The sequence below is a fragment of the Ambystoma mexicanum genome, chromosome 5p, assembly GCF_040938575.1.
Source record: "Ambystoma mexicanum isolate Mex_15411 chromosome 5p, UKY_AmexF1_1, whole genome shotgun sequence".
Classification (NCBI taxonomy): Eukaryota; Metazoa; Chordata; class Amphibia; order Caudata; family Ambystomatidae; genus Ambystoma; species Ambystoma mexicanum.
Window position 1 is genome coordinate 550,614,263 of NC_090930.1, and position 18,925 is coordinate 550,633,187.

Sequence of the window (18,925 nt, forward strand, 5' to 3'; positions counted from 1 at the left end):
AAATATGACACACATAGACGAAACGTCATGACTAAGGACATCATGAACTTAGGAGAGACGATGTTGAACTATAAAGAAACAAACTGTAAAGCAGGATAAAGCTATTCAGCCAGCTAACATCTGTACATATGCTTGTATCCGCAAGAAGCTAAGAAAAAAGTGCAGCTTGCTATGCTTAGTAGAAGAATAGAGTGGCAAGCGCCACCTATCTATCTACCTCAACAAAGCACACTATATAAATGCGAGTCCACTTTACACAAAAGCAGAATTAACCCAGGTTACTAGGGTCAAACAGGACAGGATTCATATTCCAGCTAAAACAAGAAAAGAGACGGCGGAATCGAAATTCAGCAAGAGCAGCTCGTGCCTCGGAAGTCGAAGTCAGACCAAGAAAGGGAGGCGGACAGTAGCTTCGGAGAATCGAAACTTAAGAACAGAGCAGCCTGCCCCGTGAAGGTCGAGATAAGGAGGCCCAGGCAGGTGACAAGCCGAGTAAAGAATTAAATGCACAAATAGAAGGAAAACCAAGCAGATTCACGGTGTACTAGCACGTGACCAGCCAAGCGAGAAGAGGCACCTATGCCTGGCTATCTCCCGAGCAGAAGAAACCATAACTTTTCCTGACAAGAAGCTACAGTTTCGAGGCCGACCACAGCCAACTAATTGACACATAGCATTAAAGTACTGATAGATGGAAGGGAGGCCGGGTGAATCTTGGGGCATCCTGCACCTGGTTGACCATTCTGCGTGCTGCTAATTAAAGTGGAGATTTATGCATGGGGTTGAAGCAAACCCAACCATAGTGGACCAAATAATCTAGGGTCCGATAGATAGTAGAACCAATGGGATGTCGTACTTTTAGTGACGTCTGCAAGAGTAATGTTAGAAGGATGGGCTTAGACGCCCACCTAATAGTGTTTATCCAATCCCTTCACTCCATTACCATATACAGATATAGCACCTATACTTAAGTTACCTTTTCCAACCAATAGAATTGCATGACAAACTTTTGAGTGTTACACGTCAATGATGACGAATATTGGGTATAGCTGTTACTTTTTGCATTAAGTCATTGGGAGTTGAAGCGAGACGGGCTATCACATCACTGTTGATTTCCATGTTTCCCCATTTTCTGTACTTGTCATTAAACTGACTCCCCTTTGCCAAACCATTGAGTTGTCCTTATTGATTGCTGTTGGAGTAAAAAATCCTTCACCCTATCCACCTCAAGGTGCAGCTATCTTGTTTTAAATGTACTACAGAGCAAGCTCTGACTCTATGGGCTGGTCAGGGGTCACTTGCTCTCATAGTACAAACTAACTCAATTAGTTCATGTTAGCATGTAGGTGGCGTTTTCGATTAATCTATTGTATTTGAATACAGTTAGGAGGGAGATGGGCTATGAGGAGAAACACAAAGTGTGTAGGTATCGTTTAGTAATTAACCCACCCATTGACTGTTCATGACCATGCGAATCTGTATGGCTATTACCACTAACTTCCTGCCACTGCCTATCCAGAACATCGGCCTGGGATCTCTCTGAGCTAGCTTTATCAAGTTGTAATATCATACTTTGTGCTCAAAGTATTTCGAAATTGGCATGTGATATTTCAAAGCCGTCTTCTGAGAGTTAATGGCTGTACTGTAAATGTGCCATTGTTGTAAGAAAAAAACCTTAACCAAGATTGCCTTCAGCCACGTAATTTCTCTAAAATATATGTTTTAACGTTTGTCGTCCGCTATGGAAATGGAGGGTGAACTATCTAGAGAGCTCCACAGAGCTCTAACAGGGGTAACCTTTCACAAGGAAGCTAATGGTATGTTTGAAAGTTGCTGACGTGGAGCCCCTGGTGGATAAAATCAAAACCAACGCTCATTTTTCTGACTTTGAAGTTACTGAATTGGCACCCTCGGTGGATGGTCTTAGAACTGATGCACATTTTGCTTCTGTACAAACCTCGCTATTTTGCTTAACCAATAACCATGATGAAACCTACACATGTGCCAAACGTTAGTAGAAGTAATCCATGAAAATGAATGCAAGAAGATCCCGGAAATTAGTCTTATCGACATTCATGAAAACCACCTCCCCTGTGACAAAACATTTGTAATTTCATTATCATGCCACCCCAGAGACGGTCCACTTTTGGAAAGCTGTCTGGTGCACAGCGTAAAGAGGCAGCCAGGACAGAAGACACAGTTGAACAACGCCCTCAAAGACATCACGCACAAGCAAGCAGAGAGGCAGCACTAAGAGAGCAAAGCACACCAGAACAGAGACAAGCCAGACAAGATGCAGTCATTTGATGCTCGGCGTAAAGAGGCAGCTAGGCCAGCAGTGGGAAAATATATTAAAAGTTTGGTTACTCTTTAGCCTGGGCATCGGCGGGTATATATGCCAGTAAGAAGTATGCCTGTCCTTCACTGAAGTCCTGTAAAAACAAGCATTGACAGAACGAGTGAGGACTTGAATGCCTTGCAGCTGCAAAGGAGTACTCTCCTTAATTACTTACAGACTTCTCTGGACAATCTACCTAAGTCAAGGAATGCATTTATGGACATTAATTAGAACTGTGGACGTATCAGAAGTTGGTGATTAATGCTGTGACACCCCCAGACAGAGAGATGTATCATAATGGGTCTACTGGAGTATTTGAGTTGGAATAGAGGGGAAGGCAACGGTGTGTGTGGGGGGGGGGGTTATTGTAGTGTATTCTGTTTGTAAAACTCAATAAACACGTGTTTAAAAAAACAAGCATTGGCAAAGCCAATAGTTTTGGCGTGTGTACACGTTCTACATAGGAATTTGCCAGGCACTGGTAGTACCAGTCCAGGTAATACCAGGAACTAGTATCACCTTGCCCAGGTACTGTAACCATGTTTCAGCTTCTACCATTACTGACCCGTTAGTACCATAACAGAAATGTCTGGAAAATGCATATCAGGTGCCTACACAAAAGCCATAACTGTTGGCTTTTGTTTAATTTGGATGTTTGCATGTAACATTATTGGCACTACAAAGCACTTGCCATCCTGCCGGATTTAGTAAAGGTGGAGGATTCGACCTCTTATTGATTAAGCTGTCTCACAGCGAGAGCAGTACTTTACCCTTCTATCTACAACCTAAGTGCACGAACCAAGGCCAGGAAAACCTTTTCTCTTTTCTTTGGAAGATAAAAGTGCTACCTTCCAGCCTAGCCCTGTAGTTCCTGATCTGTTTCTGTTCAAAATAATTCGAGGGTTGGTTACGGTTGTCATTGCTTAAAAAGGCAACATAATCCTTAACATGCATAACTAAAGACACTTTTTTCATTTTACAACTGCACGAAGCAATCAGCCAAGATAAGTAAAATACACAAATAGCACACTGAACTATTTTGAAAATGAACTATGGATTATGAACTAATTACACTCCTCAGCCGTCTTCTTTCCCCCCAAACAAACCTCTCTCGCCATATGCGCCAGCCTCAGTATTTTTGGAAAATCCCCCATGAAAGCTGGTTGATCACTGTATGCCCTCATTACCCCGAGTCTCCCACACAGGCCACAAACCAAAATCTATGCAATTTTATCCAAACCCGTGCAATTTAATGTTTGTGTGCCACCCGTGCCGGCACCGTTCCTAAATTAAGAACTTGCCCAATCTGGCGCCATCCCATTTCAAACATGCACTCCAAATCTGGCACAGGGCCCAACTGAACCAGACTCCAACAAACACTACAGAAACCATACAGGTCAGAATTGTGCGTTTGCGATGTGCTTGCCTTTCGTTCTTTGTGCAAGATTACTCACCAGACCCTGATAAGACATGGCTACAGTTCTCTGCTTACACTTACACAAAATGGGGCCAATTTACAAACGCTGTGCCCAGTCATTCTTGCAAGTGGAGAAATTCTGCCGGCGGAATAATTGACAAGAGAGAATCTGCCATGCCAAGTGTCATCCCTCTGGAAGATATCTAACACCCACAGCAATTGCATGGTGAATGTGTGCCACGGAGAGGCTTCTGTATCCAAGTGTGTACTATCCCTGATTCACAAAGGGTTGTGCTCTTGGATGCCATAGTCATTGTTCCGTTTCCCCTGCACCTGGTCTCCCCTGTCACAGGCCAGGTAGGAACGAAAGCATGTTACTGACATATGCTCAGACTCTTTTCTGCATTTATCTGTCCAGGAAAGAAACAGTCACAGTGTCAGGACCATCCCTGCTAATCATGCCAGCAGACATGTGCTGCTCACTGATGCAGGTGCTCGATACTTAGGTATTCGTGCAGAGAATGTGTTATGTTGGACTTTACATATTTACATGTTTGTCCCTTCACTACTATCTGTACATAGTTGACCTGCTATGTTTCAAGATGTGATGGGCGCACCCGTGCCTCGGGCCGCCTTGTACTCATACACACATGCATACACTCACGGAGTAATGACACACACGTCTATACTTTCCAAGGTCCCGGCGGCAACTGCCTCACGGACCGTCTTTATTGGTACCGCGCATGCGCGGCCCGAAACGAGGCTCGCGCATGCGCGCCTTTAACTAAAGACTTCACATCCATCCTTTTCTTTAAACAGAAACAACTTTTATGAAGACATTAAACATGGTAACTGTAACGGACCCAACGTGGGTCGCTGACCTGACTCGGATGTCGGCTCAGTCTCCTGAGTCCAGCACGTAGTCCTTGAGACGAACTGGCAGTCTGCGATCATGTCGCATGGGATACCGGCTGCTGCTCTGGGTGGTCGACACAGGGCTATCAGTTCATGGCGACATGTCCATTGGCAAGTCAACTGCTGGGTTCTCAGCCACTGCTTTGGGTGGGGAAACTTCTTCCGATTCCTCTTCCGGACTTTGGACATCTACCTTTTTGAAGAAGGATCGGTTGCGGGTGACGGTCCCTCTCTCGTTGGCCGCTGTGACCATGGTCCCCTTGACATGGGTAACAGTCCACGGATGTGGTTCGTACGGGAGCGACAGCTTCCCTTCAGGTCGACGATTATGCACGAGCACCGAGTCTGCCACTGCAACCTCTTTGTCTTGCGCACCTCTCCTCGTACTCTCCTTCACATTGCGCGCCGCTCATTCCTCACGGACTTTGTCGTTGTCGATTACCCCGGGCTCACGGCCCTCAATTTCCGGGATCAAACCTCTCGGGCAGCGTCCAAACAAGGCCTCGTCGGGGGCAACTCCGGTCGACTGGTGAGGCGTGGTTTGGTATTCCCACAGGAACTCTACCAGTTTCTTCTTCAGGTCACCCCCTCCATTTGCCAATATTCTGAATACTTTGTTAAAGATCCTCATGTGTCTTTCAGCCTCTTTATTCGCACGATGCCAGAGGGGCGAAACTTTCCGGTGGTGGATCCCTTTCTCTCTCAGGTACTGCGCAAACTGGCTCCCCGTGAACGGCGGCCCATTGTCAGAGCACAGGATTTCGGGAAAACCATGAGTAGCAAACATTTTGTCCAGGGCCATAATTGTGTGATCGCTTGCCGTTGACTCCACTACCTCCACTTTGGGATATCTCGACCACTGATCGACTACGCCCAAAAAGTACATGCCCCTCCCAGTCGACCCAAAGTCAGCGTGGACTGTGCCCCACGGGCTCTCACTCCTTTCCATGGAGCTGATGGGCGGAGCTCTCTCTATGGGACTTGCCGCTTGGCACGGCAGGCACTTCCTTACGTGTGATTCCACTAGGCTTTCCAGATCCGGGAACCATACTTTGGGCTTCAGCCGCGCCTTCGTCTTTGCAAGCCCCTGATGTCCTGTGCGTGCCAATTCCAGGACACGAGCCCTCAGTGTCAGCGGAATGACAATCTGCCGTCCCCGCAGCAGCAGACCATCATCCGATATCGAGAGTTCACCCCTTACTCTCCAGAGCGCTTGAAGATCTTTCTGGGCCCTGATCTCCCCCCTGGTGTCGTTCTGGAGCACCTCTTTCCAGTCCCCACTTCTTACGGCAGCCTGAATAATTTTGAACACTTCGTCCGTTGATGATTCTTCAGCCACTGCTACCCTAGACAGTGCCACCGGCATCGCATTCTCCACAATGCTGTGAACAAACTCTTGGCATTCCACCAGTTCACTTGGTCCCTGCCCTCGCTCATAGTTTGGGTGACGGGACAGGTAATCCGCTGGATTGTTCGTTCCTGGCCGGTACACAAGCTTGACCCCATACTCGATGAGCGCGAGCATCCAGCGCTCAATCCGCGGGGGAGGCTTCGAAGACACATACGCTAGGATGGGCATAAGTGGCTTATGGTCTGTCACGACTGTCACAGGTTTTCCAAGGATATACAGACGAAAATGTCGGCAGCCCCATAGAATAGCCGTCGCCTCCCTCTCAATCTGCGAGTAGTGTTATTCATTGTCGGTAAGAGCCTTACTCGCGTATGTGATGGGGCGCATGTCACCTCTGGCATCGGCTTGCATAGGCACTGCGCCCAGTCCCACAACAATCTCGGACTCTGCGGTGGGGTCAAAATAAGCCATTGTGTCCCGATCCGAAAGGGCCCTCTTGATCTCCTGGAAGGACTCCTGTTCTCTCTTGTCCCACACCCACGTGGCCTCATTCTTTGTCAGAGCTCTGAGAGGCTCGGACAGGGACGCCAGACCACTAACAAACTGCCCACAGTAGTTAACCATCCCCAGGAAGCTATGTACCTCCGTGGGGGATTGGAGCGCCGCAGCCTCGTGGATGTCCTTGATTTTCTCAGGGTCTGGCAAAACACTGTTGGCGTGGAATATGAAGCCCAAAAACCCAATACGATCCTTGAAAAATTCACACTTCCCTCAATGTAAGGTAAGGCCCAGCTCCCTCAACCTTTGCAAAGTGGATTTTAATCTCTTCATATGCTCGGCCTGGGACTCAGCAAAAACCAGAATGTCATCACTCATATTGAGCACCCCTTTGAGACCAGGCAGCGCTCCCTTAATGGCATTTTGAAAGACTTCCGCCGCAGAAGAGATGCCAAAACTTAGGTGTTTAAATTGATAGAGGCCCTCATGTGTGGTAAACGTCGTAATGTATCTCGAGTCTGGGTGAAGCTCTAGATGGTGATGCCCCGACCTCAGATCTAACTTGGAGAACACTTTGGCCCCCTGTAGTTCTCCCACAATGTCATTGAGCGTTGGTGTTATATGCCTTTCCCATTTGATGGCAGCGTTCGGGAGATGCATGTCCACGCATATGCGGACGGCACCTTGCTGTTTTGGTTTTGGCGCCACTACAATGGGCGATACCCAGGGCATCGTCCCTTCCACCCTTTCTATGATGTCCATCTCGTCTAGTAGGTGTAATTCCTTCTCTACTTGCTCCCGAAGATGGAAAGGGATTCATCGATGCTTTAGGGCCGTGGGCCGAATGGTGTCATCAATGTGTAGACGCACCGGGGGAGCCTTCAACTTGCCCACCCCTTGAAAAAGGCTTGAAAACTTGTCTAGTAACTGGTCTATGTCTACCTGGTACACCTCGAGGGCAAAGTGCACAGCTTAGCAGTGAGTGCAGACTAACGTCGGTGACGAAATATTGTGCCTTGATGGTCTTGGCCCTCTGAGTTACGGGCACCATGAACACCCCTTGAATGGGTAGTGGTGTGTCACCCCCAAAAGTGAATATCTTTGCCTTTGACACATCTAATGGTGGCGGGCCCGGGATGGCCTTGTAGTGGTCGGTGGCAAGTACACAAACAGAGGCCCCGGTGTCAATCAGTACCTGGGTGGGGGCACCTTGAATGTCTACAACACACGTCGGCTGCCTCCTTTTCTTCACTCCTGTCGCGATATTCGAAATAAAGAAAATGTCCTCCTCTTCTTCCACGATATTGAGTCTTTGAGTGTCCTGCTGCAGTGTAGCGATGGAGCGTTGTCTCCTAAAGCCACCCCCGCTCGCCCTTGCCGGCACTCGGTGCGTGGTTACCAGGGCAGCTGCGTGACACATCCTGGCATAGTGACCGGGATTGTTGCACCTGCCGCAGACACTTGACTTTGCGGGACAGTCTTTGGAGTGGGGCAAATCATACCCACAGTACTGGCATATGGCCGCAGACCCATGCGCAGGAGCCACCTCCTGGCGCTTCTGGCTCCAGCGAGCTTTTGACATAGCTTGCTTTCCCACTGCAAATGCCTCTTCACATTTTCCGGGGCGCACTGCTGCGTCCATCTTCGCACCTCTCGTCTCAGCCAGCTCATACACTCTGCCGCTGAGCTAGAGTCATACCAGGTTCCCGCAGTATCTGGCTCCGTAGTTTGCCTGAATAGCAACCTTGGATCACCTGATTGCGAACCATGACTTCTTCATTGTCCCACCTGCAGGTGGTTGCCATCTGTCGCAGACGTGCGCAGAACTGATCAAGAGATTCCTCCTCACGCTGCTTCTCCCCGCACATGAGAAATCTATCGAAGTCCACGTTGGGTAATGGAATAAAATAGTTTTGAAGTGCCGTTTTGACAGCCGCATACGTCACTACCTGCAGGTTTAGGGACTCATAGTTGCGGAGAACATCCATCCCCGCTGAATAGAGCAGTGTGGCTCTTTTCGCATCATCATTTGTCTCTCCAGTTGCTGTGAAATACATATCTAATTTCTTGATCCACAGCAGCCATTCTGGGCCCAATTTTCGAAGGTGGGCCAGAAGTGTCAAATTCCTGCATTGGTAGCAATGAGCCAAGTTGCCTACGCACCACCGTCGGTGCCGCAGATGCTTCTCCATCGCTGTCCGTCATCTTCACAGGTCGCACAGGCACCTCAGTCTGATGGTAGAGGCCGCAAACCTGGCTTAGACAGATGTTGACGTACCTGGATGCGTGAGCTGTGGCCCTGTGGTTCTGCGTGGTGATTCCCTTCAACACATGGTTGGCAATCAGCCCCTGGTTGGTCCTCCTGGCACCCTGCCACCAAGAACCTGTGGTCCCAGGTCAAACTGCAGTCCTCATGGGCTGGAGGACTGCAAAAGTTCAAAAATTGAGGTTATGCTATCCCTCAAAACGTGGGCAGCGCACGAGCACCCTCGCGGGCCGCTACTGCCTCACGCGCTGAAAATAACATGGCCGCCATCACTCGCGTCAGGTCCGGGATGCATACTGAAGAAAATGCTCATGATTGACACACTCAAGCGTGTTGAAGGCTTCCTCCGTTGCCTCCCGCCTCGTCACCAATGTGATGGGCGCACCCGTGCCTCGGGCTGCCTTGTACTCATACACGCATGCATACACTCACAGAGTAATGACACACACGTCTATACTTTACAAGGTCCCGGCGGCAACTGCCGCACGGACCGTCTTTATTGGTAACGGGCATGCGCGGCCCGAAAACGAGGCTCGCGCATGCGCGCCTTTAACTAAAGACGTCACACAAGATAGAATGTTCCATTCAGAATGAGAGAGAGTGGAGTGTTTGTTGTTTGAAGGAGAAGCAGTGGGAGAAGGCAAAGCGAGCAGGGATGTCATTTCACCAAAATTCCAGGGGTAGCGGAAGTGACATGAGAAGACCCTTCATCTCCCAGAAAACATCAAAGGACGTGATGTCATTTGACCTCCACCCCCAAGTGACATCACAGAAGGTTGTGTATTGGCATTAGGCCCCGGGCCCCAAAATGACATCACAGGCAGTGATGGAACATGACCTTTCATTGCTTGACGTCACATTAGCATTATTATCAGTGTGCCAAGGCCCATATTACCATGGGAAGTGTATGAACCCAAGTCCCCTCTTTTTGTGGCTCGACCTTGCTAGTTCGACATGACTAGAGAGCGAAATCACGTTCTGGGGAGATTGGGGCAGGCCAGAAGGCAGTTATAGGGATATGGGAAAGCTAGGGTAGAAGGAGAGAAGGAGAATATTTCACCACAGAACATGTGTTCCTATGGTCGATGGTACACAAAATACAGTCTTCATTGATTTGGGAATTTACCTTTTGCATTCTTTACTGATTCGAGAAGTTACCTTCCGGGTAACCTCTCAATAGGATGTGTTGTGTTGTGATGTACTGTTTCAGGTTGTTTCATGGACTACATTATTTCTGCAAAAAACAGCCAGACATCTCCAATATTTATTTACTTTAGAAACTAGAGCTAAGTTTAAAAAATGTTTGATTAATGCCTTGGCAAATAATGATTGCTGATCATATCCGATATCTCTTGTAAGTGCTTGCATAACTCAAGAGGAACACAACATTTCAAGTTCTTATTTCTACACACTACTAGTATTGCTCTCTCACTGTTTTAATCAAGTATAATTTTTCAATTCCATGTACACATCCTACCATACCCGGTCTGTAGAGGTTTGGGGGCCGATTCATGGAATTAATTGCGGAGAAAATAGGCTACTTGCGGCCAATCTGTGTGCGTAACTCTGCTTCTCGATTCATGGAATCGAATGTGCTACATTTTCCCTGACTTGCGTGGATTTCGCACTGGCCTGGCATGCCTGTGCGAGCCATCGAGGGCCTTGCGCGAGACTCCGAGCAGAGGGTGGGCGTGGCCAGCCAAGAGGGCTGGGAAGGGGGTGGAACACCAGAAATGGGGTCTAACTTGCAAAGAAGTGGCCGTTCCGAGGGATGGCCTGCAGGCAGTCCCTTGCACGCCCACTATTGCGTGGCAAGAGACGTATTCATGGAATCGATCGCGCAACGTCTCAGCTGGGAAATGCCCAAGCAAGTCCTTCATAGGATCCACCACCCGAAGGCTGGCGTAAGTACACTTGCATGTAGGATTTTCAGCATGCCGGTGGGATTCCATGCCGGATTTCGGGGTGCGTGTAATTTTAATTGTTATTGTTATTTATAATGCGCTTAATACCCAGAGGTTGCTAAGCGCGGACCCAGAGATTGAACCTGTGTTGTCTTGCTTCCAAGGCAAGTCGCCGCCCCTCAGCTATCCTCCCTGTACTCAATCAGTGTTCTGATGTAACTTAGGGGTGCACATAAGTTGTGTAGCGGGGTACAGGAACATTTTACGTGAGTTTGTATGCACATTTCCCGAGTTATTACTCAGTTATGTATTTTCATGCACATGTTGTTGGGGTGCCAGATACAGTTACGGGGGACTCCGCGCAGGCTCCCCGAGTCACAGTCCTGCTTACGGGGGAACTCACACACTGCTTGAAGGGTGCCTGTATTCGCGCCAGAGGGAGCACACAAAGGCAGCTGATCTGGCAGTTTCCTGCTTTGCGTGTGGGCATCTCGGGGCATTCCAGCCGTGACTTGCTAATACGGTTACTTTGCTCTAACCATTCCATGAATACGCATTGCGCGCATTGTACTTTCTGTGCGCAGGCTTGCGCAGTGTCCTTCTTGGCGCGTGGCCCTTGCACGATTTCTGCGTGACATTCCATGAATCAGCCTCTTGTTGTGTTACAAAACCAGATTACCAATGTTCAAAACCTGTAATTCCACTTACAAATGGAGGGCTTCTGCATTGCCATTTTAGTGCTGCATCCTTACCCAAACTCCAAAGAGGAGAGTGCTTGCAATACTCTGCCTGCCAACCTGCCAAGCAGACATGGGAAGGATGGGTAGGTGAACAACAAAAAAGGTCAGATGATAATATAAGAAAACATGTCAAAGGTAGCTCTGCCAATATATGCCAGAAACCCTGCATAACAATGTGCTCCTGTTGGCTGTGCCATTAAAAATAAAATGCTAGAATAAGAAAACATGTACATGCTTCAATGTCGGCCAGTCTATTTACATAAGAACACTTATCATGTTTACTTTATCGTAGATGCCCAGTAAAAAATGTCATGCCACAGTAAGAAATTGCTAGACTGGCTACACCAAAATGCCAGTCTAGCCATTAATAACACATATCAAGTTTGCTTTGCCAGAAAATGCCAGAAAAACATGTAATGCTACAGTAAGGAACCATTTCCTTTTACACGTATACCTCCACCCAACATGTAAGAACACTCATCATGTTGACTTTGCCTTTAACACCATTAAAACATGCAATGCCACCATACAACACATTGATATCATATTTGCCTTGCCTTTTATGTGAGTAAAAAATGCCATGCAAAAGAAAGAAAATGTCCAGTGTGTCAGCCTCATTGTGCTATAAACCCTACGCACAAAACGTCCTCTGTGTAATAACATTCATCAAGTTGACATTGCCTAAAAATACCAGTAAAACATGTAAGAAAATGCCCATGCTACAATGTTCTTTGCCTGAGCCCGAGCCTTGTACACACACATTCATACCCTTTCACTCACTAGTCACTCACCCATTGATGGCAGGATATTTTTTTTAATTGGAGAAGTGTAAACAATTCCCACAAATATGCCAGAGAATGCGAGCGTAGCGAAGGAGCCTGAACCAACCAAAGATGGTTCATGTGGTTTGGGTGTGGGGGGTCACTCCATCCCATAGAAATATTTTTGAATGATGGGTTGTAATGATGCATTATACAGCACACTTTCTGTGAAAAATTAGGTAAACATCCAGACGGATTTCACAGGATAATTTCCCCGAAGCATTTCTATGATGCCTTTGCCCACAAAATACAAAACTACACTCTCACACTGACTGTGCCCATACATGTTCATGATGAATTCACCTATACATGCCAGTATTCCCATATAAGAACATACTCATGTGTGATTTGTGCATAATGCTAATCATTATACTATAAGAAAATATGTCCAAGCTGGCTTTGGCAAAATATTGCAGTACCCCACGTAAGGACATACTCCTGTTAACTTTGCAATTCAAAATGCCTTGCCATAATAAGAAAATATGTCCAAACGAACTGCATCAAAATACCAATCTAGCGAAGTAATAACACATATCATATTTTGTTTATCATAGAAGCCCAGCAAGAATATGGCATGCTAAAGTAAGAAAGGGATAGATTGGCTGCCTCAAAATGCCAGTTTAGCCAAGTTATAACAGATATTCTGCAGTAAGAAATGACTAGACTGGATGCACCAAAATCCCGGTGAAGCCACTAATAACAAGGCATGTCTGCTTTATCATGGATGCCCATTGTTTTAAAAACTTTCTTTATTGCATTTTCTTATACTAGACAATGCAAATTACAACAACATTTGTGTGACCAAAACATTACCCATGGACCCTCCCCCCCAAATTCTCCCCTCTCCCTTTCCTCTTACGGATATTTTAGGCACAAGAGTAACATATAATGGCAGGTGGTATTAGTAGCAGTATAAGCCGCAATGCAGCATTGAGGTTCAGTAAATACGTCCCAGTTTGAGGCCCCTCATTACCGACTTATTACCCGGGATTATAGTGCAGTGCGATTGCGTGGATTCAGAACCTGTGGGTCTGCTCATATGTTTTCAGAAATGGAGACTGTCTCCCTTGTTCTCTCATTCTGTTTCCAGTCCTGGTAGTATTGTCTGAAGGGGGGCCAATAGTCTACAGGTCTACTGTTGACGGGCAGGGTTTGTGAGTATCTTCATTCACGCTGTTCACACTGATTAATGTATCCCATTCATCTGCTGAACGTTGTGGCAACACTTTTCCCCCACATGCTAACTATAAGGTATCTAGCCATTACACAGGCCATGCCTAGGAGTTTTTTCTCTCCTCGTGGGCTCTCTCCTATCATGGCCAGTAGCCACAGGGTTGGTGTGTATTCCCATTTACTAGGCAGCATTTCCGACATGGCCCCTGTTATCCCCTCCCAAAGGGGGCACACCCGTGGGCACGACCATGCTACATGGAAGATGTCAGCGGCCTCAATGTTGCACCTTTTACAGTTAGATGACCTCTCGGGGTAGATTATGTGCAGCCTGGTGGGAGAATAATGTACTTGATGCAGAAATGTATAACGGATCAGCCTGAATCGGTTGTTCAAGGACAGGTTGCGGTCTGACACCCAATTAGCCTCCATTGTTGTTCATTTACAGTTTCCCCCAAGTTGGCCTCCCTTTTTGATCTGTAGCCTTGTATCGTTATAGTCCTCTCCTCTCTGACCATTTTGTACAGTGTGGCCACCAGCTTCTGGGTTGACAGTGGGTGTAGTACATATTCCAAGATGGCTTGGTCAGATGGGGCCCTGGGGAAGTCTGGACACCTCGCTGTGAGCACTTCTCTGATCCTATATACATGAGGAGTGTGAGCGCCGTCAATTCGCTGTTACTTTGCAGTGTATCCCACGTTATAAACTGCCCGTCCTGTACCAGATCACCCACTCCCTGCATACCTAGTTTCTGAAAAAAGGGGCTTGGAAGGATTTTTCATATGTAATTGGTATCCCTTGAATATTGTATATCAGAAGGTTTGACGAGTATGTGGGCGAAGTGCCAATCAGGTGCATACTTCGACTCCTGGCCTTGTGTGTTACAGCCGTGGGTTGTACTACCCTCCTGCTCCAGCCCCACAGCATTCCTCTAATTGTGTGCGGGTATGCAGTTTCTCTAGCTATTTTAGTGTGAGGGTAGTCTGTGGGTGATAGTTACCATCCCGCTATGTTTGGTATTTGTGCCGTCAGGTAATACACATACAAATCCGGGTACTCAAGTCTCCCCTGCTCGTATGGCAGGGTCAGGGTGTCGTAGGGTACTCTTGCATGTTTGTCCACCCATGCCAGTTTGATCGTCAGGTTCTTGACCCGAGACCAGAAATTACTTGGTGGCCACACAGGGACATTATTAAATATGTATAATACCTTGGATAACAGCACCATTTTCGCCAGGGAGAGCAGAGCTGCTTGGGACATGGGTAGGTGTATCCAGGCGTCTACTTTCAATTCCAGGGCTTCAAGCACTTTTACATAATGATATGTGTATAGGTCACCCATGTTAACTGTCACCTTCAGACCCTGGCAATGCATCCCTGCAGGGTACCACCGGGAATTCTAAGTCAATATCCGCTTGACGCACCGCGGAGGCAGGGGCAATATTTCTGACTTGGTCCAGTTAATTTTGAAGCCCGAGAGTTCGCCAAACCTGGTGACTTCTCGTGTCAAGGGAGGGAGATTCTCCTTAGGGTGTTTGTCATAAAATAAAATGTCATCCGCATACAACAATATGATATTAAGGTTAAACTGCAGTCGTATCCCCCGGTGTGCGTGCAGGTCTCTAATGTGGCATGCTAAGGTCTCCATCACCAGGGCGAATAGCATTGGGGAAAAGGGATAGCCCTGTCTCGTGCCTCTGGATGGGTATAAGAGGTCCGACGTCAGCCCATCCGTGTGCACTGCCGCCCTCGGGGCCGTATATAACAACTTGACCCATTGTATAAACCAGAGTCATATGCCTGAGCATCTGAGTACCTCGAATAGGGATGGCCATTCCACTGAGTCAAACGCTTTCTCAGCATCTAGTGCTGCGATCACTATAGGGATATGGGGTCTACATTGTGCATCAATCCAAATAGTCTCCACAGGTTGTGTTGAGTGGAGCGGCCCAGTACAAATCCTGCCTGGTCCAGGAGGACCAGCGCTGGTATATGTGGGAGTAATCTAGTTAGTATTTTTCGATATAATCTTATTGTCAATGTTTATCAAGGACAGAGGCCAGCAAGAGGAACACTTCTGGGGGTCTTTATCAGGTTTAAGTAGAACAGTGATCAATGCCGTTCTTGTAGTTTAAGGGATGGTGCCTTTCGACAGGGCGTCGTCGTACATATTTTTCAAGTTGGGTAGTAATATGTCTACATATGCCTTGTAAAACTTAGTGAAACCGTCATTACCTGGGGCCTTGCCACTCGGGAGGGAAAGTATAGCTTTCCGAATCTCCTCTTCTGTGATCGGATTATTTAGTTCGACCTGGTTTGAGTTGGTTTAACCCCATTGTCCCATGTTCCTGTTTTATTGCCCAAGCTAGTGCTCTGCTGGGGCGGTTGCCTTCCCCATATATTACCGCCGCCATTAGGTCTCCCATAAATCTCTCTGCCCTATTTGCCATTGATAGCATTTCTTCCTTTAGTTCTTTGAGGGATCCCCGTATTTCGGCAGTGTCCTGCTCCCCCTATTGCAGCTCTAGGGCATTAATCTTTTCTTCCAGTTTCCGCATGGAGCCTCTTAGTGATACGTGGAAGAATTCAGGTGTGTCTATGTTTGGTGCATATATATTTATCAACAGCAGTTTTTGCCCAAGGATTTCCACAGCCAGGACCACACATCTCCCCTCATTGTTGCTTATTTGCTTGTGGAGTCTAAAATTCAGGGAGCTGTGGATATACGTTGCGACCCCCCTGGCATGAGTGGAGTGCAAAGAGCCATATCTGTGTATGCCCCACATGTGTCTCTTGTAGGCATAAGATATTGATGGCATGATCCCTGCTGTAATTGCTGATCAGCCTAAACTTTTTCGTGTTGGTTTAGGCCTCTGACATTCCATGGGTATCAGGTAATATTATCCCCACCAAAAATATTGCCGTACATGATAATGTATGGGGTAAATGGATGGGGGGTTGCGGGGGTGTCCCCACTCCCTTTTAAAATATATGGGGGTTGCGGGGGTGTCCCCCGCAGGTTCTGTGGGGTAATATTGCAGCAAATAATTGGCGAAATTTTTGTATGGCGATATTTTTGCGGCGATATTATCACATGGAACCATTCCATGACATTATGGACAGTACAGTAACTTGGTTATCCCCCATGTCCACCACGGCATTCGCATTTGTGTCGCCCAGTGCGTTTCTGCTGTCATGGGTAGTTCAGTGTGGATTTTGCTACTTTATCAGACGGTGTGTTTTGTAATTGTCTCCTCCGACTCGGGGGGTTAGATGGTGGCTATTGGGTACGTCAAGAGTTGTGCCATTTAAGTATCCTTGAGGACATGACTTTCCCCTTACCGCCCCCACCCACGCCAGAAACAACAAACTACCGGCTCCCTTCCCTCCCCCTCTTGAAACCCCTTCATTCATAACATAATCAAACCAAACCGCAATGTGTGCGTGGGATGGGGCGTTGAGGGCGGCTTGTACACTCCATGTGACGATGCCTACTTCCAATCTAGCCAGAGCCTACGAACATGCCCCTCGGCCCCTAGTATGAGACCTTGTTGTAGGTAGCAACAAACTTGCTTTACAAAGGATATGATGCATTGTCAAGGCTAGTGGTGCGTGGACCCCCCAGATCCGGTATGTTTGATACAAAGCAGTCTGCAGCTTCCGGAGTGGTAAAAAATAGTGTTGAGCCATTGTGTTGTATGCATAGCTTAGCGGGATACATCAATGAGTACCTTATGCCCTTCTTTCGTACTGCATTTTTGACCGCCTGAAAGGTCTTCCGCTGATCCTGGATTGCTGGGCTGAAGTCTGGGAAGAGTTGGTTCATGGAGACCTCCCATCTCAACTCGCCCTTTTCACGTGCTGCTCTGAGTATGACGTCTCTGTAGCAAAAGATCCTGGCTATTATTGGGCGTTCTATGGCGCCGGGTGGAGATCGCGGTGGAAGGCATATATGGCCACGTTCCACCATAAACATGTTAAACAATGTGGAGTTTTCCAGAATATTAACCAGGAGCCACTCCACAAACTTCTCCATGTTGTCTATATGTGTGGACTCCGGGACCCCCACAATGCAAATGTTTTTTCTCCTGCAGCGCCCTTCCAGGTCTTCATTTTTAAACATAACCTTCTTCACTGACTGCTGCAGTGCAACCATCTCAGTCTGCAGGGTTGCTATCTTGTCCTGCCCCTCGCCTATTCCTTGTTCGGCTTCCGTCATCCAGCTGATATGTCTACTTTGCACGTGAGTGTGTCAATCTTCTCTCCCAGAGAGTCTGTGCTGTTCTTTAATGCTAATACCATTTGGTTCAGGGCTGTGACATCTACCTGTTCTGTTGGTGATGTTGGGGGGGTGAGCGCAGTAGACTGAGATTGTCCATTGCGAGCGATTTGCTCTCACAAGGGTTTGTGCCAGAGTGTTTTCACCTGCACTCAGGTTGATTGCTATCGTGCCCTTTGGTGTGTCGTACAGTGTCCTGGGTCTGCTGCAGTCCCACTGTAGTCTTATTGGGTGTGCACTGATTGCCTGCTATGCGTACGGGTTAGGCACAGGGCCAGTTGGTGTGGGTGCCCAGATGCAGGGCTGTTTGTCACCCCAGTGAGTTTCTGCTCCAGACCACATGCCGGGCAATTCTGCAGGTGAGCAAGCTTCCCCCTAGGTCAGAATTCACTCCTCGCCTCACTCCAGCCAGCCCGGAGCATTTGCGGTTAGGTACACCCCCCATGGGTTATGTCAAGGGGTGTGGGGGTTGGTGGGGCTCTTTTCTCAGCAAGTGTAGCAATTGACTAGTTGAGCCCTAGAATATGTGGGACTCGGCCTGGGGTGGCTCTGTTTTCAGCTCCCGTACCGTGCTGTATGGGGGCTAGGCTCTTTGGCTGGCTCACTGGTCACTCGCAGGTGGATGTGGGGCAGTGAGAGGTTGTTGATACCCAAAGGACGGTCTGTTGGCCGCAATGAGCGTTATTAGGAGGTGGATCCTTCTGTGTGCCCAGGTCGGTGATCCCCTCTGCACCGACTGCTGCCGCTGGGTCAGGGACCAGTAGGGGGTACCCCCGCGGCTGGGTATGTGGTCCAGGTGTTGCAGCGACAGGAACCCAACCAGGAGGCGGTCACCTGGGGGCCTGTAGTGGGGCTGCAAGTCTATGTCTCTCTCGGGGAGGTGCCAAGGTCCACGTACCTCCTCCGCCGGATGCTTTTCTCTCTGTCAGTACCCAGATTGGCACTCCAGCTGGGGGTCGGAGTGTGTTGGCCCTGGTGTGGAGGGTGAGATCTTTAGCCACTCCGGGGGTGTGGATCAGTGAACTCGGGACTGGCCCCAGCTGGAAGGGAAATCGTGCAATCCCAGAACTCCGGCCACCCTGCCCACTCCTGTGTGCGCGCCCAGGCTGGCTGGTTGCACCGTGCCTCATAGTGGGCTCGGACTGTTTCGGGCTATGCGCGGCACTGTATTGGGGCAGGCAAAGCCATCCTCACCACCGGGGCTGCTACGGCACCCAGTATGACCTG